Source organism: Tamandua tetradactyla, chromosome 4, assembly GCF_023851605.1.
Source record: "Tamandua tetradactyla isolate mTamTet1 chromosome 4, mTamTet1.pri, whole genome shotgun sequence".
Taxonomy (NCBI): Eukaryota; Metazoa; Chordata; class Mammalia; order Pilosa; family Myrmecophagidae; genus Tamandua; species Tamandua tetradactyla.
This window is the reverse complement of record NC_135330.1, coordinates 55,888,937-55,916,724: the sequence shown is the minus strand read 5'-3', so window position 1 is coordinate 55,916,724 and position 27,788 is coordinate 55,888,937. Positions and strand designations below refer to the sequence as shown.

Here is a 27,788-nt window from a genome sequence, read left to right as displayed (position 1 = left end):
GGCATGTTGCAATGATCTCAACAGATTTACAGGCCTTTCCATTAGTGTCCACTTTAGCCATGTGGGGGATCCATCAATTTCATTTTTTAATTATATATATATACAATGGCACCCTTTTTTGTAGTCAGTGTTTCTAGATGCAGAATTACACCTAGTTCAGTGCCTTCCCTCATCCTTTGTTTTCAACAATTTTAATTGCTTTGGCTAAAAAATGAAATTTCCATTCAGCATGGCCATGTCTTTACAGAAAACATCATGTATGTCTTCTTGCTTTTGTAGTTTAACAACTTGGAATATTTCACATAACATCATCATCACCATCATCAAAAATAGTAACAATAGCATAACCATGGCTTACATGAAAAAACATAATTAGATTCAGTTATGTTATATTGGATCTCAAGTCAGCTACAAGCATATCTGTTGACTTCTTGATAGGGATCTACATGCAGTGTATTCAAGGATGTAATAGACTCAAAATCAGTTACTACAATCTCAGACCACACGGCATATTTCCTCTCAAATGCACATGCACATTTCCTATTTCTACCAGTAGATTAAGATTTATTCATATCTCAATGAATAGTAGATGGTTATTCATAACAAATGGAAACTTTATAAGAATAGCAGTTCAACCTTTGAATAAAAAAGATCTTCCTTTCATCAAAATGGTATTTTCTATTAAAAAATGTCCCGTTTTGCAAATATTATTATGCCCTGTTTTGCAAGTATTATTATCAATTTGCACAAGCCCCTTTGAACACTTGATAGCATTTTAAATGTATCCCCATCCACAGAGTAGCATGAGAACCCGATCTAAATGTAAGGCAGGACAGATTGGGACTTTAAGAATGTAACATTTTAAAACAAACAGCTTTTAACAAATTTTAGTAGAGTCAAGATAAGTGGACTGAAAGAAGCATGTTTTTAATTATAATTGTTATTATTTATTGATCTTTTAGAATTACCAGATGACTAGCATATATTATCTTATTTAATTGGCCAAAATATTGTGAATTAGATATCATATTCTTCCTTTCACAACTGAAAAGACAGATGCTCAGTGATGTTCATAAACTCTCCTAAAGTCTGAGAAAGCTTGAATGCCAACTACAGTCCTCTTGTGGATAAGCGTTGTGTTTTTTTTTTATTATTAATAATACCTTGCTACATAATTTAAAATGAACTGAATCAAATAATAAGCATTAAATCTAATGGTTTTTATAAATTTTCACTTTCAAGTTAAACGCTTAAAAAATATCCACATGGAAAAATACATATCAAGATTTTCTTTAAATGTGGGCGACTCTTCTTGAGCTGTTTGCAGGTAGGATAGTTTATCTGCAAATTAATTTCTAAAATCAGACCACAGCAAATACAAAGTTGGAAATTAAAATCTAGTCATGCACACTTGTATCATTTCAGAGCAGTTCATGAGTTTAAAGTTTTTTTAGTCCAGCCTCAGATTTTAGAAATGAAGTCCATTACGACTTAACGTAACTGCTTTGTAAAATACCCCCTCCCCACTTCATCCTTGTTATTGGCATTTAGATGATGGGAAAGTAGCCAGTCAAAGAAATGGATTGTAAAAATCAATTTACATAGTATAAATCCTCCTAATATTGAATGATAAACTTAAACAAAAATGCTTTCCCATTCACAGAGAAGGTGTTGGTGAAGTGAGCTGAAAAAAAAGCAAACAAACAAACAAGCAAAAACTTGATATCTCTCTTCATAAGTATTCTTGTATTTTTTTAAAAGTGATCTTTGCTAAATTCCAACAGATATTACGTAGTAATCCAAAGTTCTGCAGTTTAGAAAAGTGTCTTAAATGTTAATATGATTGGGAATAATAAACAATATTAGGCAGTTAGTTGACTGAAGAATAGTTCAACAGAATGATTTTGTAAGAGAAAGTAAGAATGAAGAAGACATGTGGAATAGCAACAGATATGGTGCTTTTTTACTGACTTATTAGTGCACTTATATTACAGATTTATGGTTTGTTTTTTCTCCCTTTTATTATCGATATGGGTATTAGATAGATATCTTATTTTGTACTGTCAAAATAGTCAGTCTGCTTAATTTACCATTTAAAAAAATTCCTATATTTTGCCTTATAGACTCGTACTTGTTTAAATCTTCATTTCCTTTTTGCTCTTATTTATTTTTCCCAAACTTTGCCTCTCTCTACTTTCTGAAAAATTTTGATTTTTTCTTAATATCTAAAACCTTATTTAATAAAAAAAGAAACCTCAGTACAATTCCTTCTTTTCACATTCTGCCCTATTCTGTTGTCAAGATTTTCTTATTCACACTCATTCCCAATCTAATTCGGCTTCTCTACTCTCTTTTCCCCGGCCTATGATAGTGCTGTCTATGAAACAGTGAAGAATAGCAAATTCAGGTATCCTCCCTGAACAAGTATAGACCCCAATCAAGAATGTATATCTGAAAACATAAAGTACAAAAATTACTATTTGTGCACGGGGGGAAAACGAGTATTGAAAACAATCAGTAATCACAAGATGTTTTTCTTTTTGTTCTGTGTATATGTGTGCCTTGTTTAATATAACAAGGAATTAATCAAATATAGGGGCTAGTTATTCGTTCAGACTGAATCAAGATAAAGACAAATAATATATATGGTGAAAAACAAAGCATTTACTTGTGGAGTGGGGATGAAGAGAAAGAAAATGCATATATAAATAGCAAAATGAGCTTCCTTTAGAAATACAGGCCAAATCATCCTGCTTTTGAGCTTTGAGTTTCATCATGGGCCTAAGTAAGGCACAGAAAACCTGCAGGGGTTAGAAAGCAGACCATATTGAGGACTGAAAGACTGCAAATTCTTACCCATACAAACAAAATAGAGATTTGATTGAAGGAATTTAACCCACAGGGGAGAAGAATAAATATGATTAAAGAATTGAAATACATGACCAAAAGCTCTTTGCCATCTCTTCTCCAGGCTGTTCTAGACTGGACAAAGAACTGCATTTAAAGTGCAGCATGAGAAATGTTTATGATGAAAGGAATTTTGAAATGCTAGTACAGAAGTCAAGTGCCAGGTCCTCAAAGTCATTAATCATAGAATTTATATTTACTCATTCAGGGCTGTGCATGATTAGTCCTTCCTGGTCACTTGGAGCAATTCCATTTTAGTGATTTCCTGTGGCTCACTCTAGAAGAAATTGCCATAAGGATGCAATTGGACTGAAAGAGTATGATCAACTCCAAATGCCATTGCCACCTTCACCTTCAATTCAGGAAGTATGTAAATCACTATTCATGAGGACATCCAAGTGTTTCATCTCTTGCTTGAGTGAATCCCCTGATGTCATCATATTCTCCCTCTAAAATTTGGGCATTTAAAAGGCATCTAAATTATTTTGGCCATTAATTTTTAATCTGACCTGGGCCCCTGCACTCAAAACCTTATTTTCTGAAATCAGTTAAGAGTGATTATACATGAACATTGGAAATTAGAAAATAACTGCATTCTTGATCCAACGTTCAATGAACTTGTAGGACTGAGTCTTACTTTCTTCAGCTGTAAAATGAGAACAGCTGTAAAATGGATTTGATTATCACTTCACAATTCAAATGCTTTAATTTTGGGTAGCTGTGGCTTTTCAAAATCCAAAAGAGCTATTTTGAAGGAATTGATGACAATGTGACTTTGTACCCTGTAGAGAGTTTTGGATGAGTATTAAGTGCTTTAAAGTACAGCCATCCTCAAATGTGTGAAGTTGTCACTTAGAGGGTTATTTGTAAGCCATTCTTTGTCCTGCCTTGGCTTTCAGGATAGACCAGACAATCCCAGCTAGCCATCACAAATAAATTGTGTACACTTATAAATGCACAGATATATAGTTTTGACTCAAAATGGGAAAGCAATAAAATATCATTTTATAGTTTCTTATAGGCTGATAGAAATTTAATTAGCATACAAGACAGAAATATATGTAAACAATGGAAAAAGTATTAAAGGGTCTACCTACTTTGAAAAGGAGAGAGAGAGATTGACTTTTCATATGTTGAAGAAATAATGGAAAGAGTGAGAAGCAGCAGCGAAATGGGATGAAATAATCTACATGCAAATGAAAAATGGAATGATAGACATAGCAGGTGTGCAAGTCAAATAACACTTTCCTGAAGTACTTACACCAGGGAAAAAAGGAGATGAAAGGGTTTAGCGTGCAAGACTTTGCCTCAGACTTTAGGTCCAGATAGAATTTCAACTGGGATAGCTTTCTTGACAGTGCCTAGCATAGGGAAAACTACGAAATAGGCAGAAATATATAAAGAATATGCACACCAGCTATTTGAGTGTGCAGCTGGTCTCAAGTTAGAGGTTCATATATTTGAGATTTCCCATCCTGACAGCACTACCTTAATGGCTATAGAAATTGCCAACATACTTAAAATCTTATAAATTTACTGGATTAATAGAATATATGAATATATAAAAGGCAATTGCATCAAGCTTTTAAAAGAAGAATTTAATTACAACTTTCTAGAATATTTTCTGCTTTATGCCTCTTCTCCATGTGTATTTCTTGGCAAAAACACACAATTATTACCTGTGAGTGAGAATTTGCGCCATAGCCACAATATAATTATTGAAGCATGTTTAAAGTGTTTAAAATGAAACGACTCTGGTCATGTGTTAAAGTAGTGCGAAAGCAGAATATTAATAATAATTTAAAAAACAATGATGAACAAAAACAGCAGGTACAAAAATACCTTCCAAGAGAACATTTTCAGAGTTTGCTCTAAGGATGGAAAAAAAAAAAAAAGGTACATATGAAGTGCCTAGAAGAAGAAAACAATAAGTAATAACAGAAAAGAGAACTAAAAAATATAGAATGAGATTATTTTGATGATGGCCCAAAATATTATGGTGGAAGTAGCCGTGCATGTTAACAAGTACAAGTTTCAGAATTTTATGCACCTGGGTTCCAAATCTGATCCCTGTGAGTCTCTGTTTACTCATCTATATAATGTTGACAGTTGTTTCTAGCTCACAGAACTTCCAGAAATCATAAAAGTAAAGCAGTTCCCAATAAATGAGTAAAATATGGCAGTCTGTATCAGTTTAATATTTATTATAAATATGTTATTATTTTCAATATTTATAAATAGACAATGTAAATATTCCCATCTCACGATTTTCCATAATAGCTGCATTAAGTTTTGCAATGCTGCCTTGAGTTTCGTTTGCTTTTGTAAATATTATTTTAGCTCCCTCGAATTTGTCTAGTTTTTCAACATTGTTTTTCCAATGATGAATTGGGAAGATACGGAACTATGTGATTTGCAAAATGTATAGCTTTTGTAATTTTAAAGCATTCTCCCTCCACCCTCCCCCTGCAGCCCTTCACCTCCCCCTTTTTTGGTCACAAGTTGAGTACAAATTTTCTGGCTTTCAAATGTTATCTATGTAAATTTTTCTGCCACAGCTGGACAAGATGCTTTCAAGAGTTTTTCTGTTTCCTGTGTGGTGAAGCAGCTTTCCCCTAACGACTATTTCCCATCAGTACCCACAAAGACCTACCTTTTTAACCACTGTTTCAACGGTTTCTTACCACTTCCACCTTTCTGTAGAACATTTCATTTGGAAGGAGGTTCACAAATATTTGTTAGCCAGGCTGTTCAGACTGATAACATCTCTTGGGACGTGAACTTTGATGCACAATTCTCATTTGAAAGAAAATGCAACTGTCAAACCCTGGCAGATAATACCAAAGTGAAAATAAACTCTTTTTTTTTATCTCAAACATGAAATAGTTGTGTTGCTGTTTTGGAAAATATAATTCTTTACTTTTTTCTAAAAATCAGGTTAAACATTTCCTTGCTATTTTTCTATTATTTGATTATTTATAACTATTGCAAAATTTTAATATAGTTTGATTCTAAATGATGTTTTTTATTAATAAATGTGTTTTTTTAATTTTTAGTATACCAACTGTAGCTGTAAAGATAGAAAATCAAATAATATTGGCAAAGATGAAAACGTGTTTAAATTTTTATGATAGCTTTGGAGAATTCTGACACATTTTTTCTAGTGAAGTAAGTAACATCAAGTTACTTTTTACAAGTTTGAAATCCTTTATCTAAAATAGAATTGTTTTATATTAATCAACTGCAAAATGTGTTGCTAATATTATGTCTACATTCTTTTTGAAGAAGGAGTATTTTAATATAGTCCTCAGAAATTGTAATGATTTTAGCTGTTCTTTTTAAAAACCCTAAATTCATTTAAATTATTTTCATGGAATATAGAATTATAGACTCACAACAGTAATTTACATATACATATACAACCATACAAAATTATTTGACTGTTTATAGATTTTTCTCAACGTTTGTACTCTATATGAATTTCAAGGATATTCTCAAATAAGTGATTTTCAGCTGAATGATTTTAGATTAGAGAATTGCCTGGTTTTGAAATATTTGTGGATTCATAAAACTGTTGCGACCCAAAATAACCACCCCCACCACCATGCACAAACACAGACACACACAGAAAGAAACAACGATATCTACAGAACAAAAAGCAAAATGCACATTTGGCTAAGTCACAACAAATGGTGGAAATATTAACAAACACATATTGCTGTAAGCTTCAGAAAGCAGGTACTTAAGAATGCTAGCTTTTAAGAATTTTAATAGATGCTTCACACATGCTTACACATATACCAAAGTTTCTGCTATCGGATTAGTTTGGGGAATTCTTGCTGAAACAAAGTTAAGCAGGTTTCTTTCCCACACGGCTTCTCACAGGTTTTGATTAGTTAACACTGAACAAACTGAGCAGCATACAGGGCAGATTTATTTTCTTGAATCTTCTGCTTAAACTATGAAGCATCTTTGGGGCTCTATTGATATGAAAAGCAACTATTAGCTAATTGTCAATTCAGTATTAATTTATGTTTCTATTTCTGCACATTTAAAAATTAACAAATTGTTCTTTCACAATTCAGCACATCTACCTCCTCCTTTCTTTTCTCAGTGTCATTGCCCTAATCTGGACTTTTATTCCTCTTCTTTGCCCATCTCCAGTTTCTTATTCCATCCTGTGAATTTTACCATATTAATCACCCCACTGCAGTTCAAATGGTCACTCACTCCTTTGACTATTTGCCGTGACTCTCTTTACCAACAGTATAATTTTTCTAATGCAATCTGAACACTAAGACACCATGATGCAAATCCAACCAATTTTTCAACATTTTTTTTCAAATGACTTCACTTCACAACCAATGTGTCTGAAAAACTGAGCTGATCACCAAACTAGCCAGGCTTTTTTCCTCTGATCCTTTGCTCACTTCAGTGCTTCTGTGTAGAATGTGCTCTAACAGCCTCCTCCTTCTGAGGTAGTTTTGGTTTTAATTTAGATGAAATCTCCAGCATGAAACTCAGATTCTTCCAACATAACACAACTTTTTTCTCTTCTAAAGAGTTATTTACAAACCTTTTGAGGCACATATCATATTTGTGTGTGACTGACTAAACTCCTGTTCAAAACTGTAAAATATTTTAGGATGCAATGTAACATTGGAAAGGGTGTTGTCTTAGGAAGTTCATAGATTGGCGTTAGGCAGTGGCCAATGATATGAGAAGTGGGTGCAGTAGCATTTGTCTGCGGGAAAGAATTCATTCTTCGGATTAAATCCTCAAAGTGACCACAACCTAAAATATTAAGAATCATAACAATACGCACATGTTATTTTCAGCAGAGCATGTTTTATTACTTTATCCTCCTATTTTATTGCAATATCTCAAATGTTAGAGTACGTGATTGTAAATCTTTACATAAGATTCTAAAGATTTTTTTTTCTTTGAATTGAAAATAATCTTATACTTTTCCCTTTCTTTTTAGTGCAATAATGGTTCTTCAAGATTCTGAATCATTCAAACCTCAGATAGCCCCCTTACTCCCAAATATAACTCCTGGGAGAATTCTGTTTTTTTTTTTTTTTTTTTTTTTTGCATGGGCAGGCACCGGGAATCAAACCCGGGTCTCTGGCATGGCAGGCAAGAACTCTGCCTGCCAAGCCACTGTGGCCCGCCCTCCTGGGAGAATTCTTGATGTATCAGATCTAAAAATCTCACTTTCTGACCACTACATAGTATTGTGATCTAAAATATCCTTATGAGTGATAACTCCAGACAGACTTTGGTACTACCAGAATGGAGAGACCTTCTTAACCTTTAAGATCATTTAGTCATTAGAGATGGGGAGGGGAATTTGCAAACACAAATCAATGCTTCCAACCAAAAAGCATCCCCGTGTTATTCTTAAGGAAATTTCATAAAATGCGTTACACTTGGTCCCCAATAACTAAAACTCTTTCAGAATGGATAATGGAAATCAAATACCTTACTTTTTAACTTTACTCTCTCACTTTAACATAGGTTCATAATAGACATGATTTTAATGGAATTGATATTTCCATGTCTAAGCTTTTATTCCTAGTCTTGACTCAAAGCAATTTTGAGCTAAGTAAAGGTGATTTCAGCTTAAAACAGAAGATTGGCTCCAGAACTGCCTATTATATTTGGTAGGATTTTATTATACCAGATCCTGCTATATCTGAAGCCCGAAAAAATTGACAGGTGCTTGGTTAATGTATATACAGCACACATACATAATTACTGTCTCTTCTGCTAATGTGCATGCAGATTATTTAGAAATCTGGAACCAATTTAACAACCTAATGAACTTTACATAAATAACCATTATCTGACTTAATGATTTTAGTAGTTTCGTATGCCAGGATTGTCAGTGGTCCTGGCATAGGAAATTTAGATAAAGAAGATTATTTCTTATGGGTTGTTTCACTGGGGAAAGCAGTTTGAGTAAAAGAGAAAAAAAATACCTGGTCAAACTCATCATCAAAAATGGACAATGGCAAATGGCAGCCTTTGGAAAATTGTAAGGAGAATTTAATTTATTCCTGTAACAAGGGGAGAAGTGTTATTATTTAAAATCAGTCCTCTATGCTTATATCTACTGGAGGCAAATCTTTTAGAATGAATTATAAGCCATTTTCTTTTTCTTTTTTTAAACTGTCATTCTTACTACTCTGGGTAGCAATTAAAAAGTAAAAGCTTGGGAATGATGTGGTTAAGGAAACTTTCCAAATTAATAATAATAATCCTTTGTGATCTAAAAACAATTTTTTAGCACTCTGCCCAAGCATTGGGTGGGCAAATATTACCTCTCTCACTATTATAGCCTTAGCAGAATACAGGAAAGTGGAAAGAATCACTTTCCTTTTCCTTTACAAATTATCTCCTTAATTAAATATTTAGATACTATTCTCTCAGAATGAACTTCTAGTATTACCAATTCCATCTTCAAAAATGAAAACCCAAATTATAGCTTTCATTTGATATCCTTCACATATAGCCTTCCAGCTTTCATAACAAATTGCTGCCCAGTTTTCTCAATCTAGCACATTTATAAGAGAAATGGACAATTTGATGCAGAAGTAGTCTATTGAAATCTGATAAAAGGAATAAGTGATGAGCATAAATCTTTCCACAATCTGTATTAATCTCACACCAACATGGAATTGCACATTTAGAACTGCCTTTGGTCCAAGCTACTTGTCATTTTACACCCTAGGTCATATTTCCTGAAGGCTTATATACTGCCCAAATCAGAGTGGAGAAGAACAGGGCAGACTGAAAAAAATTCCAGTTATAAATGGTATAAAATAAAACTCTATCCTAGGACTTACTTTTCTAATTTATAACCCATTTGTTACAGCTATTATATTAGAAGAAATGTCCTAAAAGAATCTGAAGTCAATTCCTTACCTATACTTATAGCAAAGCTTTATTTTCAGGTTCTAGAATACATCTTTAAAAGCTGATAAGTTTGTTGCCTAATTAATATTTTTAAATGGGGAGGCATTATTTGCTGCTTAAGTGGATATGATATGCAGTGGTTACCTAGCATAGCAGCAATATACACAGCCTTGCCTAAAGTCAGCCTTTTTGTATATGAGATGACAACAACTAGTATTGAATGATATCTATGTGGCAGTGAATATAGATGCTGTATTTCTTACTTGGCAATTCCATATGCTTTATTCATTTTTGACATACTAAAAAATTTAACATTTTACGAAAAACTTAAGCTCAAAGACATCAGCGAACTTAAATACAATTCAGTGTTTCCACAATAGACACAACCCCTTCTTTCATTTGTCTTTTGGTGACAAATCGGGTGAAAGGAAGAGCCTGCCATCAGATAGATATCATTATCAAGAGGTGCCTGTCATCCACAGCTCCAAAGGAATCAATATATCTGGACCCATTCACTATGAACCAGAATGCTAGGGAACACGGTCCACAGAAATCGTATCTCTATTATTTAATACTGTGGTGACAGTTTCAATATTGTCAAAGAGTACAACCATAAAGTGACCAATTTGAGATAAATAATATTTCAAAGATGCAATCTAAAAATAGACCTCTTCTTACTTTGAAAAAGCCAATGCCTTAATCTCTCTTTAAGATGGAACTTTCATTAATCTGCTTATTTTTCAAATCCACTATGAAGCACCTAAGGAATCTGTCAATCTAGATACAATACGGACTTTCTTCCAATCATTCAATGCTTATTTATTGAACCCATGCTGTATGTCAGGCACTGCTAATGGCTCTAGTGTTACATGAGTTAAAAAATACCAAGTCCTGCTTCTCTCTACACCTGGGCACCTGGTTTTCTTTAATAATCCAATAAGCACTAAATATTAAATATAAAACAAAATAATGATACTATGAAGTATTAACCAGGCATTGTTACCCACACATTTCCTTCAGTTTAGTTTGATGTTTCCATTGCCCCAAGGGAAAGGTGCTTTGCCAGACCAGAAAGTAATTGTAACAGGAAACTATTGCCTTTATGAACTAAATTAACAGTCTAAGTTTAGGAGAGAAATAACTGACCATTTGTTTTGCTCCAAATGGAGAAGAGCTTGCAAAAATATCTCCATGGACTTGGGGAGTTCAAAATCACTGTTAGTCATCCCGTTTTTTTATTTCAATTTTAACAATGCAGAGATTTTTGGCTTTCTGCATGATTTATAATCATATTTCCAATTTCCACCTTAGGTAAAGAAGGGTCAGTGCTGTCTATAGGATCAACTCAGATAGTCTTTCAATGTTTCGATTGATAAAATATTTTCAACTCATATTTTCTTAAAAGATCCAAAATGACTGTCGCTGTAAAAAAAGAGCATTTTGAGAGAAAAAACGTAAAATTCCCGCTTTATTTTAAACATCACTGCATATCATTGCAGTCATGGCCTTGCTTTAAATCTGTGAAAGGATTTTGCTTTAAAACATGAATTATTTTATTAATAAGTAATATTTTATTCCTACATGATTTTAGTAGGTAGCCTTAAAAAAAGACATTTTCTCAAAGGAAATTTGGACATGAAAGAACAAACCACAGAGGGAGACAGAAAGAAATAGTTAACCACGTGATGGAAGCAGAAATTGCCAGAAATCCGCCATTAGAACGCTGCAGGTAGTGGATAAGCCATGGTCTGCTGATGGCTTGATTTTGAATTTCTAGCCTTCAGACTGTGAACCCCTAAGTCAAGCAGTTTAGAGAAGGTGTTATAGCAGTCCTGGCAAATTAAGACACTGAGCATTGGTTCCCTTCACCTGCCTGCAGGGCGTCAGCCAGCATCACTATTTAAGGGCTTGTGGATTCTTTGACCCTCCAACAAGGGAGCCCACATAACATTACCTTATAATGAATGAGGTATGAGAGTGGGTGCCTGCCCATGAGATGGTGTCCTACACTACACGGCAGCACCCTGTCTGCCTGATGGCAAGACGGAACCGCCACCTACGGCTACACCACCACCTATCTGATTGGCGCTCCTACTGTTGCAGTTATTTTATGGAGTATTTCTTCAGAGTTCATCTACAGATTTCAAGTCTTTGAGGACAGAGATTTTGTCTTACTCCAACCTTTATCTCCCAAGTCCCTTCGTACAGGAACCTGTCCATAGCTACCCATAATTTTCTGAATTGAATGGGAATTGTTTCCTTTATTTTCTATTGAAAATGTCCCTTAAACACCTCCTAGGAATTGTTCATATACATATATATATATATATACATATACATATATATATATATATGTATATGAACAATATATATAGCATTTAAATATGGCACATGTTATCCAGTAGTCAATGTTTTCTGTGCCATATTTACCTTAAGCAGATGATCCATTATATAATATACATGAATGAGATCTATTCCAAATTTATGAGCCATGACCAGAAATTCTTCCCTAAAACATACTAAATGATTCTTTTCATCTCCTTGGAGCAGGAGCTGGATTTGAATTCTATGATCCTTAGAACTATTTGTAGTGTACAGACACCACCGAATATCAGATCCCTACCGAAAGCTTCTTGACTTGTGGCCCTCAGATAGCATTGTGACTTGACTATAGCATACCACTTTGATTGCTCTATTACTTGCTGTGGTAGTTAGATTCAGTTGTCAGCTTGGCCAGGTGAAGGCACCTAGTTTTGCTGCTGAGGACATGAGCCAATGGTACATGAACCTCATCTGTTGTTAATTGCATCTGCAGTTCGCTAGGAGGCGTGCCTGCTGCAATGAATGACATTTGACTTAATTGGCTGGTGCTTAAATGAGAGAGGCAATGTGGCACAGCCCAAGCAGTGCAATATACCTCATCTCAGCACTCGCGGCTCAGCCCAGGTCTTTGGAGATGCAAAAAGGAATCACCCCGGGGGAAAGTTGTTGGAACCCAGAGGCCTGGGGAGAAGGCCAGCAGAGATTACTCTGAGCCTTCCCACGTAAGAAAGACCCTCAGATGAAAGTTAGCTGCCTTTCCTCTGAAGAACTAACAAAATAAATCCCCTTTTATTAAAAGCCAAACTGTCTCTGGTGTGTTGCATTATGGCAGCTAGCAAACTAGAACACTTCCCTTCTGACTAGGCTTTTTGCGGATTAAAAATTTCAATATTATCGCTTTTCTGATCACATTTGCCAAGGGATGCTGCATTCTGGTTCAAGATGGTGATTTCCATACAGAATTATTCTTTTTCTTTCAAAGTTTCTTTAGGGGGTGCACAGGTGGTTCAGTGGAAGAATGCATGCCTTCTATTCGGGAGACCCAGGTTTAATTCCAGGACCATGCACCCCCCAAAAAAATTTCTTTAGGGAATTTGTGAAGCTAAATAAATAAAGAGAAGAAAGAACATTGACCCACAGAATATTAGTTCTACATTTTAGGTCTTTCTCTTTTTAAATATTATTTGGGATCATTTCACTGTGAAATGTGAGCTTCATATCATGATGCAGGATGTTAATGGAGTAAGGAAGAAGCAGGGAGGATCAGGCAAGAATGAGGAAAGAATGGAGAAAAGGAAAGAGCCCCATGTTCTCTTCTTTACAGGAGAGGGAAGAATTCATTGCTGTTAGAAAAATGGTAGAATCTTGGGTAAATATAATATCAACAAGAAAATTAGTTATGTAAGTTCTTGTCCTGTTTGTTCTGAAGTGATATTAGGGTAAAACAAGTGAAATTATCATTTTTGTAGATGAGAATAGTGAAATAGCAACAATTTGTAAGATTTAATCTACTCGAAATTATAAATATTTGACAAAGATTGAAAATATTTAAAAGTACGTACTGAGAGAATTATAACATTTTCAGATTGGAAGGAAAATTAAATTACTTGGACTCCAGAACACTTTTTGTATTTAAGTCCTTCTTCATCAAACCCTCAAACCACACTGGGATGATATTTCTCATCAATCCATAGCCAATAGAGCACTTTGAGTGGCAAGAAACTCAGTTCCTTTCTGTGGAAAACCCATTCAATTTTGGCATTTATTTTACTGTTTTTTATTTTTTTCTAATGTTTTATTAAAGAGAACTGAAATCTGTCCCCCACACCTTTTTTGTTAAGCTTACTGATGCTGATTTTGCCTTCTGAAGTCATTCAGCAAACATGACCTCACTTCTGTCTTATAGATCCCCTCCTAAGTGTTTGAGTTAATTGGCGAAACCACGCCTGTTCTTTCAAGCAGTTCTCATTTGACTTGAATTTGAGTGTTCCTGCCATTTAGGCTGAAAAACCTACGGATATGCATCTTTAAATATGAGGCCTGCCATCATCTCCCGACAAATATTTTGTCTCTATCCTTGCAGCCTAACATTGAATTAAGGTACTTTGTCACCTCATTTATCTGACAGCCAGAGACAATATTGATTTCCTTTGAGTTTTCTGTGTCTTAAAACTCATTTCCACCAACACCTCCTCACTTCACAAAGATTCTGCTTCAAAGTTACATTTTAAATTACAAATCAAAACAACAGGGATGGGTACAAAACTGCACAAGTATTATATTTGAAATCTCATCAGTGCTATTAAGATGTTTTCCAATGCTATAATAATTTGAATGCATGATGTATTTAGGTGCTCTAATTTTAGAGGGATAGAGATTGTAGATTTGGTCACAATATCTCTGCATTCACTAATGACAGAGCAAGTTACTAACAAGATTAAGTAAATTATTAGGGCATATATCACTGATTCTTCATCCAGTTGATGGGTAGAAGAAAGGAATAGAAATCGAAAAATATATTCTTACATTCTATGTTAAAATTTTAAATATTTTGGACAAGTACAGCTCAACAAAAGCTCAAGAAAAAAATGTGTGGACAAATTCTAATGGTTGATATGTTGAAATGTTTTGGGCAGATAAGTATAGAATTTCTTTATCATTTTTTTTTTGTGAAATATAACAAATATATAGAAAAAAACCAATAAATTTCCAAGTACATTTTAACAAGCAGCTATAGAACAGATTTTAAAGTTTGGTATGGGTTACAATTCTACAAGTTTTCGTTTTTTTAATTCTAGCTGCTCCAAGACACTGGAGACCAACAGAAATATCAATATAATGATTCAGCAGTCATACCCATTTGTTAAATCCTGTCTTCTCTGTTATACTTGCTTTTTTTTTTTTTTACTTTTCTATGATCACAATCGACTTTTTTCCTTCTCTTTTTGTGAACAATAACATATATACAGAAAAGCTATAAATTTCCAAGCATAGCACCACAAGTAGTTGTAGAACATATTTCAGACTTTGACATGGGTTGCAATTTCACAATTTTAGATTTTTACTTCTATCTGCTCTAAAATACTGGAGACTAAAAGAGATAATGATTCAGTTTTCATATTCATTTGTTAAATCCTGTCTTCTATATACAATTCCACCATCACCATCTTTCCATACCTCTCATTGGAGTTGTTTGGACTATGGCAATTCTAAATTTTTATATTTTGGAAGGGTCTGTCACTAATATGGGGTAGGGAGAAGGAACTATCTGATGTTCTGGAGAGGCAGGGCTAGTTTTCAAGATTTATCTGGACCAGGGGCCCATCTGGAGATTGTAGGTTTCTGGCAAATTACTCTAGTGCCTGGAACCCTTGTGGCATCTTATACATTTCCCTAGGTGTTTTTTAGGATTGGCTGGAATGGTCCTGGTTGGGGGTTGGCAGGTTATGATAGGTAGCAAAGTTTGTCTGAAGCTTGCGAAAGAACAACCTCCGGGGGTAGCCTCTCGACTCTATTTGAACTTTCTTTGCCACTGATATTTATTAATTACACTTCTTTTCCCCATTTGGTCAGGATGTAATTGTTGATCCCATGGTACCAGGTCTGGATTCATCCCCAGGAGTCCTCTCTCGCATCACCAGGGAGACCTTCACCTCTGGAAGTCATGTACCACATGGGAGGAGGGCAATGATTTCACTTGCAGAGTTGGGTTAGAGAAACTGAGGCCACATCTGAGCAACAACAGAGGTCCTCCAGAAGTAACTCTTAGGTATGCTTATAGTAGGTCTAGGCTTTTATGCTACCTACATAAGCTTCACAAGAGTAAAGCTCATGATTGAGGGCATGGCCCATTGATTTGGGTGTCCCTAAAGTTTGACACAGTATCAGGGGATTCCCTGATGGTAAGGTTTAATAGTTCCATAGTCTTTCTCCCCTACCTCAGGGGACTTTACCAGTACTTTTTGATTATCTGGTTAATATACTCTAGGTTTTTCTGAGGCATTACAATAATCTATACAGGATTAAAGGACCTCTTTCTCATTCTGTGCGTCCTGTGTTTCAGTTATTCAAATGAGCTATACAGATAGGCTGAATTAGATTATGCACTACAGAAAAGTTCAGTTCCATATCAAATGAACCTTTCTTCCATTGTTCTCAAAGAGTATGTGTGGTATAAAATATAGACACTGTCTTCCTTATACCTATCTTCTGAATTACTTTAACTCCAACCTGTTCATCTTTGTTCTTATCTCTAAATATCAGATTATATATATAAAACAGGCCGTCAAAATCCAGAAATAATAATCACTGTTCCAGACTTAATGTGTCTGCTCTAAAAGCTTACAATGTAGGCCCATGTTTTCTTATAAGCATTTTCTAAAGGTGACCATACCATTGTTCTTTTTTTGTTTCTGGCTTATTTTTGTCTCACCGAATGTCGCACATATTCATTCACATCATTGCATGCCTTATGACTTTGTTCCTTTTTGTAACAGCGCAACCTTTGTTCATAAGTACACACCCTCGTTCGCCCATCTCTTTCTCCATCAGTGCATCCTTCAGCCATCTGCATTCATCGGGCATCATGTAGAAGCCCTGAAGTCCACAGACCATCAACATTCTCAATTTTAGGTAATTCCATTGTTTCCAAGAGACAGAAAACCAAGAAACACACTCTTGCCAAATATGAAATCTTAACCTTCTCTTAAGTCTTGTCCCTCACCCCATTACCTCTGCTGTTGCTGTGGTAGTGCTGATGATTTCTTTTTGAACATAACTCATAGCATGCAATAGCAGTTTTCCCCCTGTAACCCTGGACTTAAACACTCTTTATGCAAGAATCATATCTTTGAAGTAATTCTTATGAGAATTCATTCATATTTCTAGTGTGAATCAGTGAGACATGTAGGTCTATACAACCCATTTCAATCTTGTTCCTCTTCAATATACTAATATTACTTCTAGACCCACTAGAGAATCACCTTCACGCCTATCTATTACCTTACATTGGAGTTCAACCTCATTAGCTAACGGTTCACCCATCTCTAGTGTCTATGTATTTCTAAGTCCCCTATATTCTGTATTATAAATCTCTGGTTATACATTTATGCTGGTCATAAAAGTGGAATCATACAGTATCTGTCCTCTTGTGTCTGGCTAATTTTGCTCAGCATTATATCCTCAAGGCTTATCCATCTTGTCATGTGCTTCAGGACATCATTTTGTCTTAGTGCTGCATAATATTCTATTGTATGTATATACCACATTTTGTTGATCCACTGGTCTGTTGATGGGCATTTGGTTTGTTTCCATCTTTTGGTGGTTGTGAATAATGCTGCTATGAACATCGGTGTGCAAATGTCTGTTTGTGTCATTGCTTTCAGCTCTTCTGGGTATATACCAAGCAGTGCTATTGCTGGGTGATAGGGCAAGTCGATATTTATTTTCTTAAGGAACCGCCAAACAGTCTGCCATTGTGGCTGCACTATTGCACATTCCCACCAACAATGCATAAGTGTCCCAGTTTCTCCACATCCTCTCCAACATTTATAGTTTCCTGATTGTTTAATAGCAGCCATTCTTATAGGTGTGAGGTGGTATCTCATTGTAGTCTTGATCTGCATTTCCCTTATAGCCAGTGAAAATGAGAATCTCTTCATGTGCTTTTGAGCCATTTGTATTTGCTCTTCAGAAAAATGCCAATTCATATCCTTAGCTCATTTTATAATTGGATTTTTGTTCTTTTGCTATTGAGTTGTATGACTTCTTTGTATATACAGGAAATTAAACCTTTGTCTGATACGTGCTCTCCAAATACTTTCTCCCATTGAGTTGGCTGCCTCTTCACCCCTCTGACAAAGCCTTTTGAGGTGCAGTCTGCAAATCTATGTCTTTTAATTGGTACATTTAATGTGTTAGCATTCAAAATTATTACTGAAAAGCCATTTCTTTATTCCACCATCTTATCTTTTTCATTTGTCAGATCTATATATCTTTTATTTCTTATTCTTTGTATTATTTAAACTACCCTTAGTGGTACTCTTCAATTCTGTGCTCTCCTCCAGACATCCCTCTCCTATCTTTTTTTTTTTTTATTAATTAACGGAAAAAAAGAAATTAACCCAACATTTAGAACTCATACCATTCTACATATGCAATCAGTAATTCTTAACATCATCACATAGATGCATGATCATCGTTTCTTAGTACATTTGCATCAGTTTAGAAGAACTAGCAACACAACCGAAAAAAATATAGAATGTTAATATAGAGAAAAAAATAAAAGTAATAGTAGTAAAAACAAAACAAAACAAAACAAAAACCTATAGCTCGGATGCAGCTTCATTCAGTGTTTTAAGATGATTACTTTACAATTAGGTATTATTGTGCTGTCCATTTTTGAGTTTTTGTATCTAGTCCTGTTGCACAGTCTGTATCCCTTCAGCTCCAATTACCCATTATCTTACCCTGTTTCTAACTCCTGCTGGACTCTGTTACCAATGACATATTCCAAGTTTATTCTCGAATGTCGATTCACATCATTGGGACCATACAGTATTTGTCTTTTAGTTTTTGGCTAGACTCACTCAGCATAATGTTCTCTAGGTCTCTTTTTTAATTTTCAGCTGGCAGAGCTCCTTTTAGTATTTCTTGTAGGGCTGGTCTCTTGTTAACAAATTCTTTCAGGACTTCTTTGTTCATGAAAACTTTAATCTCTCCCTCAATTTTAAAGGACAATTTGGCTGGGTACAGAATTCTTGGCTGGAAGTCTTTCTCTTTCAGGATTTTGGATATATCATACCACTGCCTTCTTGCCTCCAGGGTGCTAGTTGAGTACTCTGAACTCAGTCTTATTTGATTTCCCGTGTATGTATGTAGTAGGTTGTTTTTCTCTTGCTGCTTTCAGGATATTCTGCTTCTCTTTAGCATTTGACAGACTGATTAGTATGTGCCTTGGGGAGGGCCTATTTGGATTTTATTCTGTTTGGAGTTCTTTGGCCTTCTTTGACTTGTATATTTATGTCATTTTTGAGGGTTGGGAAGTTTTCCTCCATTATATCCTCAACTACTCTTCCTAGCTCTTTACTCCTCTCTTCTCCTTCTGCAACACCAATGATTCTTATATTTGTGTGCTTTGTTTTGACTATTGTTTCTCTGAGTTCCCATTGTATTTTTTCCATCTTTTTTGCCCTTTGCTGTTTTGAGTCTTTGAAGTCAATTATCCTGTACTCTATATCACTTATTCTTTCTTCTGTCTCTTCAAATCTGGTGCTGTGTGCTCTAGTATTTTTTTATTTGGTCAACAGAGTCTTTAATCTCTGCAATTTCCTCCATTTTTCTATATATTCTTTTAAATTTCTCTTTGTGCTTTTCTATTGTCTTCTTGATCTCCTTTACGTCTTTTGCTGTCCTGCTTATTTTATTAAGCAGAGTTGTATGAACATCTTTGATTAGTTGTTTCAATGTCTGTGTCTCCTCAGGTGTTTTAATTTGATCATTAGGCAGGGCTATATCTGTCTGCATTGTGATATGCTTAGTGATCTTCTGCTGTCTTCATCGCATGCAGATATCTTGATTGATTTACCTTGGGAGTTGATTTTTTTCAGTAGTCTAAGGCCTTGTGTTTGTGAGATCATTGTACAGTAGGGAGCAGGACATGGGGTGGAGCACTCAGTACCATGATTTGCTTCAGGGCCAGGGAGGATGAAGTTGTGTGGGTGCACTCATCTGGGGAGTTTAACCCTGGTGTGCACTGGTGTAAGGTGCAGGGCCACATGCGTAGAGCTGTGGCAGCAGGTCAGTGTTACACCTTCATCGATTGGGAGCAGATATAACCCAACCGTGCTGTTTGGCACTTTTCTCAGAGGCTGAGGGCTGTGTGAATGCATGGTTCTAAGACTACTGTAATATGCAGTTCCCAGAGCTGAATGATGTGATTGGGGGCCACGTGCATGCATGGGTCTGGGAATGCTGTAAATGGACGTGCTGATCTCAGGGGAGGGCAAGGTGGGGCTGTGTGACACTATAGGTGGGGTGGGGGGGCAGGAGGGTGGGGAGTTGGGAGTCGCTTGGGTATGGAGGTCAGTTCCTGCAACCTTTATGCCCTGGTAACAGCTTGCAGAGAGTAGGGAGGGGGAGGTAGTGCTCGGGAGGGGTGCAGGAGAGGTGGGTTGGGCTGCACTTAGGGTGGGGTATTGTGGGACAGGTACGTGCACTTGGAGGCTGGTGGGGTGGGGGTGCCTGGAGCGTGGGGAATGGGGGTGGGTGACGTTGTTCATGTACATGGGGTATGGGTGAGTCACTGGTCACGGGACTGTGCCAGCGAGGGTAGCATGCCCAAGGAACGTGGCCTGGCTTACTTCCTAGTCTCATGTACCCATCTGTGCACTCCCACAGGCTCTGCCGATCAGCGCCTCCATGCCAGGCTCTAGCTTTCTGCTTCTCATTTCCTTGACCTCTGAACCAGGGCTGCCACATGTGATGCGGAAGGCTTTCTCAGGTCATCCGTACTCCAGAATTGCTGCCTCAGTTGCCCTCTTGTCCCTTTTCTAACTTTTCCATGAAGCAGGGTTAATCTCAAGCTGCTCTAGTCGGCCATCTTCCCAGAAGCCAAGTATGAATTTTTTAATTTATTTGAGGAAACAATAGATTATGAATGTTCAGAAACTCTGGTATAATCTAACTTCTCTTTGTCCAGGGGTCATTACACTATATTATCATATTCTTATTGTTCTGCATTATGTTCCAAATGCTTTCACTTCAGTTAGCATAGAAGTCAGGCATCTCCAGTTCAGTAGTGTCAATATAAATCTCTACATACAAGATAAATGCCTTTAAAGCAGTGCCATCACCTGTTGCCTCATGAACTATTGTTTACTAAATTCCATGTATAGTTAAAGAAATATATGCTTTAGTCCTCTGCTTTCCCTGAACATACATGTTGGTTGCAGGGAAAAAAATCAGTGGCATAGTTTTCTGGTACCATAGAATATAGACAAATGTTGGTGAGTTAGTGAATGTCGTAAGTGTTCAGCTTACTATAGGAGTGTTATAGAAAAGAAATACCTTGAGTAGAATTCTGGTGTCTTGGCTACATTCGTTTTTTCTGTCCACTCCCATTTGCAATCTATTGGACTCTAAAGAGCCTTTAGAAACATGGAAATGGGGTATACATGGGATCAGATCATCTGCATCTGTTAGGATCCCTGCAGAAAGAACAGTGGCAGAGTAAGCTACTGAAGAAAAAGGAATATTGCCAGGGGGCAGAGAGCATAAATAAAGTGGTCCTAGAAAAAGTTGGCTTTCAGAGATTTGTGGTCCAGTAGGAAGAAAGTTGACATCATTCTCAGTGACTATAAAAGGTGCCCTTGAACCCCAGAAGACAGAAAAGGAGATAAATGAGTCCTTTTGATGTATAGGAAGCAGGAAGAGCTCAGGAAAACTAGAGCATGAAGAGAATTCCTCCAGGTGTTTTGACAAGAAACAAGCAACCTATGCTTCTGGGCTGTGATTTTTCTACTTTAGAGTTAATCTGACTTAGTTTAAGATTTCCTTGCAGCTCAAGAGAGGATAATCAGGCAAAGTAGTCAGAACATACTTGCTGTGCATTAGGACTACTTGTCAAAACAGATGAAAATCTGAAATCATGAAATAATATTAAGTGTACTTAGACTCAAAGGCTTTCTTGTGCTAAAAAATAACAAATGCAAAATAAAACAAAACTTGCTATTTCACAGTTGGCAATTTATCAGCTGAATTGAGAAAGAGCCCAGCCACTGTAGAAATGACAATAAGTGGCTGATGACATCAAGATACAAGTAGCATTTCAGATAACAGAGCTAAAATATAAAGAAATGGTGATCATGAAGGAAAACATAAAAGAATTGAAGGATAGATCCAGAAGATATAATTTATAACTGATAGATTTTCCAGAAGGAGAAAAAGAACAGAAAGAGAGGTGATATTTAAATAAATCATATAAGACAATTTCTCTGATATGAAGAAAGAATAAAGTCTGTAGAATGAAAGAGCTTACAGAGTTCTAAACCAAATTGATGAAAAGAGAAACACTTAAGTATATCTTGGTAAAATTCCTGAAGTCAAAGGCTTAAAGAATATATGAACCTCCGAGCAAAAATAAAAGTAACTTTCTGCATTAGTCAGGGTTCTCCAGAGAAATACAACAAATAGGACGGAGGTATAAGCACACACACACACACACACACACACACACACACACACACACGTTCTAAGGAGTGCCTCATACAAATGTGAAGATTAGCAAGTCCAAATTGTGTAGGGCAAGCCACAATCTGGAAACTCCGAGAAAGGTGACATATTTCCCAGAAGAAGTTGGCTGGCTGAAGAAAAGGCAGAGCCTCTGCTTTCTGACTTCTAAAATTTTTAGTTTTCACATCGTGATTTCCAACTGACTTCATGAGGAGATCCCACATTACTGAGGGCAATTTTACTTGTTGTTTGTAGATACAATCATATGTAGATGTAATGTTGTAAGTCCATGTATAAAACATCCTCACAGTAACAATTAGGACATTTTTTGGTAGACCAAACAACTGGACACCATAACTTAGCCAAACTGACACTGTGATTAACCAACACAGCTACAAAAGAAAAATATGCTTGGATTTGGATTATTGTTAGTAATAGTTGAAATTAGCAACAGGGAAAATGGGCCTTAATTCAAGTATCCGATAGTTAGACAAGATGTCATTTATATGTCAAGGTGAAAATTTAAAAATATATACAAACACATACACTTACTTAAAGATATGCAATTATTTAGAAAACATGGGCACCCTGCATGGGTTAAACACTTGAGAAAAAAACTCTATTCAATCAAAATAGAAGATAAGAGAAAGGTACATGAGGAGGAAGGAGGCAATCTATGAACCTATCCCATCTATTCGTTCACCCATCTATCCATCTATCTGCTTTAGCTTGCTAGTCTGCTGAAAGCAATATACCATGAAATTGTTCAGCTTGAGGAATAGGAATTTATTCCCTTACAGTTAGAGTCAAATAAAATGTCCAAATCAAGGCATCATCAAGGCAAAGCTTTCTTCCTGAAGATCAACTGCAGTGATCCTGGGTTCTTCTGCCAGGTGGCAAGGCACATGGCAGCACTACTGGTTTCTCCCTTCTCTTCTGGGTTTTTTTTATTTTAGCTTCATGCTTCTATGGCTTTCTCTCTCTTTGTCTGAATTTCACTTTCTTATTAAGGACTCTACTAATAGTTTTATGCCCCAAACTGAACAAGACGGATCACACCTGAACAGAAGTAGCCTCATCAGAAGAACCTGCTTACAGTGGGTCCACCCTCACAGGAATAGATTTACTAAAAAGCATCCTTTTAAAAGCATGCTTTCTAGAGTATAAACAGTTTCAAGCCACTACCTACCTAGTCATCTATCTTTTATCAATCTCTACCCTTCTATTTTACTGAAGATAGACAATCTAATAATGAGTGATTCAATGTTAAATAGGAAAACTTGAACTAGAAATGACATATTGCAAGAAATAAAAAGAGACAGTTTTACCCTTCTAAAAAGTTTTCGTTATTTTTTTTGTTTGATTGATTGCAAAGGATGTGGGAAAATCTGAGATATTGAAGTGTTATACTGGGTGAAATAGTGCAAGTCTTTCAGGAAAATAGCTGGTGCTCTTATCAGATTAGAGCTGTATATATCTAATCAGAAGGGTGGACAAAAGCCGAAACGTTGTTAACAGTATGGAAAAGTCTGACTGAAACACAAATTAACAAAAGGAAAAGTAAAATAAATAGCAATTTGACCTAATAAAAAAATCAAGAAAATTCCTCTTTTAGAAAGGCCATTCCGTTCCTGGTATATCGCATTCCAGCAGCTAGCAAACTAGGACAGTCCTAATCTACAGTAATAATTTCTCTTAATTCTCACAAGTAATTGCTTAATATGATTGTAATTATTTTTTACCTGCACAGAAAGCTAACATAAAGCAGTGTGGAGGATCATAACAGAGAGGCACTATCAAATCACTCTTTCCACTTAAATCTGGCTGAATGGAAATCATCTCCCCCCATTCAGTTAATTGCTTTTATGTACGACATGTTAAAACTATTGACCTTTGTTTCTGACTGGAGAGGGCACTTGAAATATAAGAAATGTGGAAGAAACAAAAGCAATTAATATAAAACATTCAACTGACTTAGTTGTAAAGATGGATGATAAATAGATAAATATAGAAAAAATGAGAGTGAAAGTGAAGGAGGGAAAGAAAACAGAGGTGGTGTCGAGATTGATTCGTGTATCTGAGTTTGGACATGTTATTGGTCTTGGTCCTCGTTTTTGTTGGTGTGGACCCATTATAAGTTGGATTTCTTCAAGATGTCACTTGAGTTAAGGTGTGGCCCAACTAAATCAGGTTGGATTTTAATACAGATTGCAGGTTTTTAAAAAATATGCAGAGTGAAAGTCAGATGGCGAGAGAAGCCACTGGAAAAGTCAGAGGCTAGAAGTTAACAGAACCCAGAAGACATAGGAAGAGACACCACCATGGACATTGTCATGAGACAGAGAAGCCAAGGATCAAGGATCACCAGCAGCCAGCCCCAGTATGATAGAGACTCCTGGAAGAAAGCATCACCTTGCTGATGACTTGATTTTGGATTCAATCTTGACACCACCTCTGTTTTCTATCCCTCCTTCACTTTCACTCTCATTCTTTCTATATCTATCTATATATCATCCATCTTTACAACTAAGTCAACTGAATGTTTTATATTAATTGTTCTTGTTTCTTCCACATTTCCAGCTTCAAAACCATGAGGCAATAAACCCCCTTCTTAATCTAATCTGTTTTTGTGTGTTTACTTTAGCATATAGCTGACTAAAACAGCTAGAAAGATAAAACAAATTGTATTAAAGATATTCCAGGAGATAGTGTACTTATATAAAGAAAATATATTTACATTAATTATTTGTAGTAATATTTAAAGTAGACCCAATTGTCAAGTGTCTGAGGGGAGTAAAGAGAAGAAATGCTTGTTATGTGGTTCAGATAATTTTAATTACTAGTCTTACTTTTAAAAAAGCCTGAAGTAATGTAAAAACCACACATGAAACAGTGCTTATGTCAGTATATTTATGTCTGGGATATTTATTTGTTTTCTGCTTTAACTTTTAAGTGAAAGAGAAAAATGTGATGGGTTTTCAGGGGTGAGGGGAGAAGGAAGATTATTTCTAGCAGGATGTACATGAAGTTGAATATCAATATTAATCCAGATTACCACCATCTTCACCTTCATTATAATTCTTCAAAGCTATTGTATTTAGAGAAAACAAACTCAAATGCAATTACTATAAAATACTCTAAAGGTATGGTGCTTCTGGGGAAACTTACAGGTGGTAGGAAGGGCTGTTGGGAGAGGCTGAGGCACCGATTCTAGCCCTCTTCTGCTGCCGACTCACTGAGTACCTTTGGTTCTCACTGAATCTGTTTCTTCAACTGTGAAATGATAGGGTGGGTCTAGAGAAAAACTATAGTTGTTTTCAATCCTAAAATAATTATATTTATGGTCCCATAGCTAAGTAGAGACATTACTGCAGCCTATAATCATTCGTGGTGGAAGTAGTACATAAAGAATACAGAATTTTTCAACAATACCCATAATAGAATAATAACCTCTCATTTAAAAGGGGGAATATAAAACTCTCCAAGATATTTCTCATACCACACTATTCAAATTTCTTTCCAAAATGGACCAAAAGCCAATTTCCATCATTTGATTACTAGAAAGCAATACATTTCTATCTTTGAGGAATGATACAAGAGTACGCTGAGAAAGAGTTCCTTAAAGGGAAGGCTTTTTCAAAATCTTACCTGAAAGGTAGGATACATGAAACTCCATTTGCAGTTTGTGCCTCTCTTAGTTTCCCAGCTCCCAAAACAAATATCATACAGTGGGTTTACATAACAATGGGGATTTATTGATTCACATTATTGAGGCTAGGAGAAGCAAAATTGAGGTGTCAGCAGGGCAATGCTTTCTCCTTGAAGACTGTGGCATTTTGGGGCTGGCTACTGGTGATCCTTGGATCTTTGGCTTTTCTGTCATATGGCAGTGCACATGGCGATGACTTCCCCTGTTTCTCAGGTTCTATTGTCTTCCAGCTAATACTCCTCCATGGTGGCTTTCTCCCTGCAGCTTCTCTATAAGGCCTCTAATAATAGAATTAAGATGGATCTTGATTTCATTGGCCACACTTTGACTTAAAAAGGTATCTTCAAAAGGTCCTATTTTACAATGAATTCACACCCACAGGAATGGATCAAGACCAAGAACACGTGTTCAGGGGATACATAATTTAACCTACCACAGCCTCCTTTTAAAGCTGGATTCAAATAAAATGTCTCATTTTAATTTGGTGAAAAATTATTGTGTAGACTAAATGAGACATACTGTCCTTCTTTGACCAAATTACTCTGGGATGTGAAAAATAAAGTAAAATTCCCTTCATTTATTTACTAATTTTTAAGATGATAATCTAAACACGTAACTTTTTAAAGGGCCCTGGTGTCATGACATACCTATCAAAATCTAGTACCGGTTAGTGCTCTCTAGACCTAAATCATAATAATAATTAATATTTACTGAGTGTTTATGATGGCACAATCTGTCCTAAGTACCATATAAATGCTACTTAACTTATTCCTCATAACAACCTACAAGGAAGATACCACTATATATATCATAACCAAATTTATAGATGAGTAAACTGAGGCCCAGAGAGGGCCTCGGTTTGCAAGTATAGAAAGCAACGTGGCCTCATGGTCTGGCTTCAGAACCTGAGAGCTTAGCCACCACGAACTACGTCCTCCCCATTCCACAACATGTGTAGAATCAAAGGGGAACAGCACTTCTAACTGAAGTTCAATTGAATTAGATGAATACATTTATTGGTAATCTATAAATGAAATTGTGATGGGGCAAGCTCAGAGTTTCAATGCAAAGTCCAGAGGTTTTGTATTATATATAGGATTTATGACAGCTGCCTGGCATGGCTTTCTTTTACCCATCTATGTCCACAGCAAGCGTAAGAATGCCTGACATATGGGAAGTATTCAACATATACTCACTTTATAGATTAATATTTAACATTGCATCAATGGCACTTGAAGCTTAATCTGAAGAATTCTGTACTTGAGAACTCAGTTGTGCTGCACACTTTAACTTGATACTTTTGAAATCTCTCAGTGTCACCCAAACGCTTTGAGCTGAATTAAAAATGTTCTTTAGACTTTGTGAGAAGAAACAGAATGATAAGAGATTATTAACAAAAATTATAACAAATTCAATTTGCATATTATTGTGATCATCTTTATAATAAAACATTTCATGTTGCATTGTAACATGGGGTGGGAATGAATGCAAAACCCATGGGAGTTTCCCTTTAATCTAACATATATTCTTTTAAAATAACAAATGCAAATAAGGTTTGCCTGGGAGGTATGAAAGAATCAGGTAATTTGTAGTTAGCCTTTCTTTTAACAGATTTTGCTCTACATTTTTACTAAACAAAGTCATACATGCTATATTAAAAGTATGAGTATATTAAAATGACCTCACTTTTTAAAGCAGT

The 27,788-nt window shown here is 35.9% G+C and overlaps 1 long non-coding RNA gene across 1 annotated transcript in view; it reads right to left on the bottom strand.

Moving 5' to 3' along the window:
• LOC143678972 (uncharacterized) overlaps window positions 1–26,083 on the bottom strand; it is a 60,460-nt gene extending 34,377 nt beyond the window's left edge. The window contains exon 1 of the long non-coding RNA XR_013173506.1: window positions 26,029–26,083. This is a non-coding gene — a long non-coding RNA (uncharacterized LOC143678972). The remainder of the gene's footprint in view (window positions 1–26,028) is intronic.
• Window positions 26,084–27,788: the final 1,705 nt, after the last annotated feature.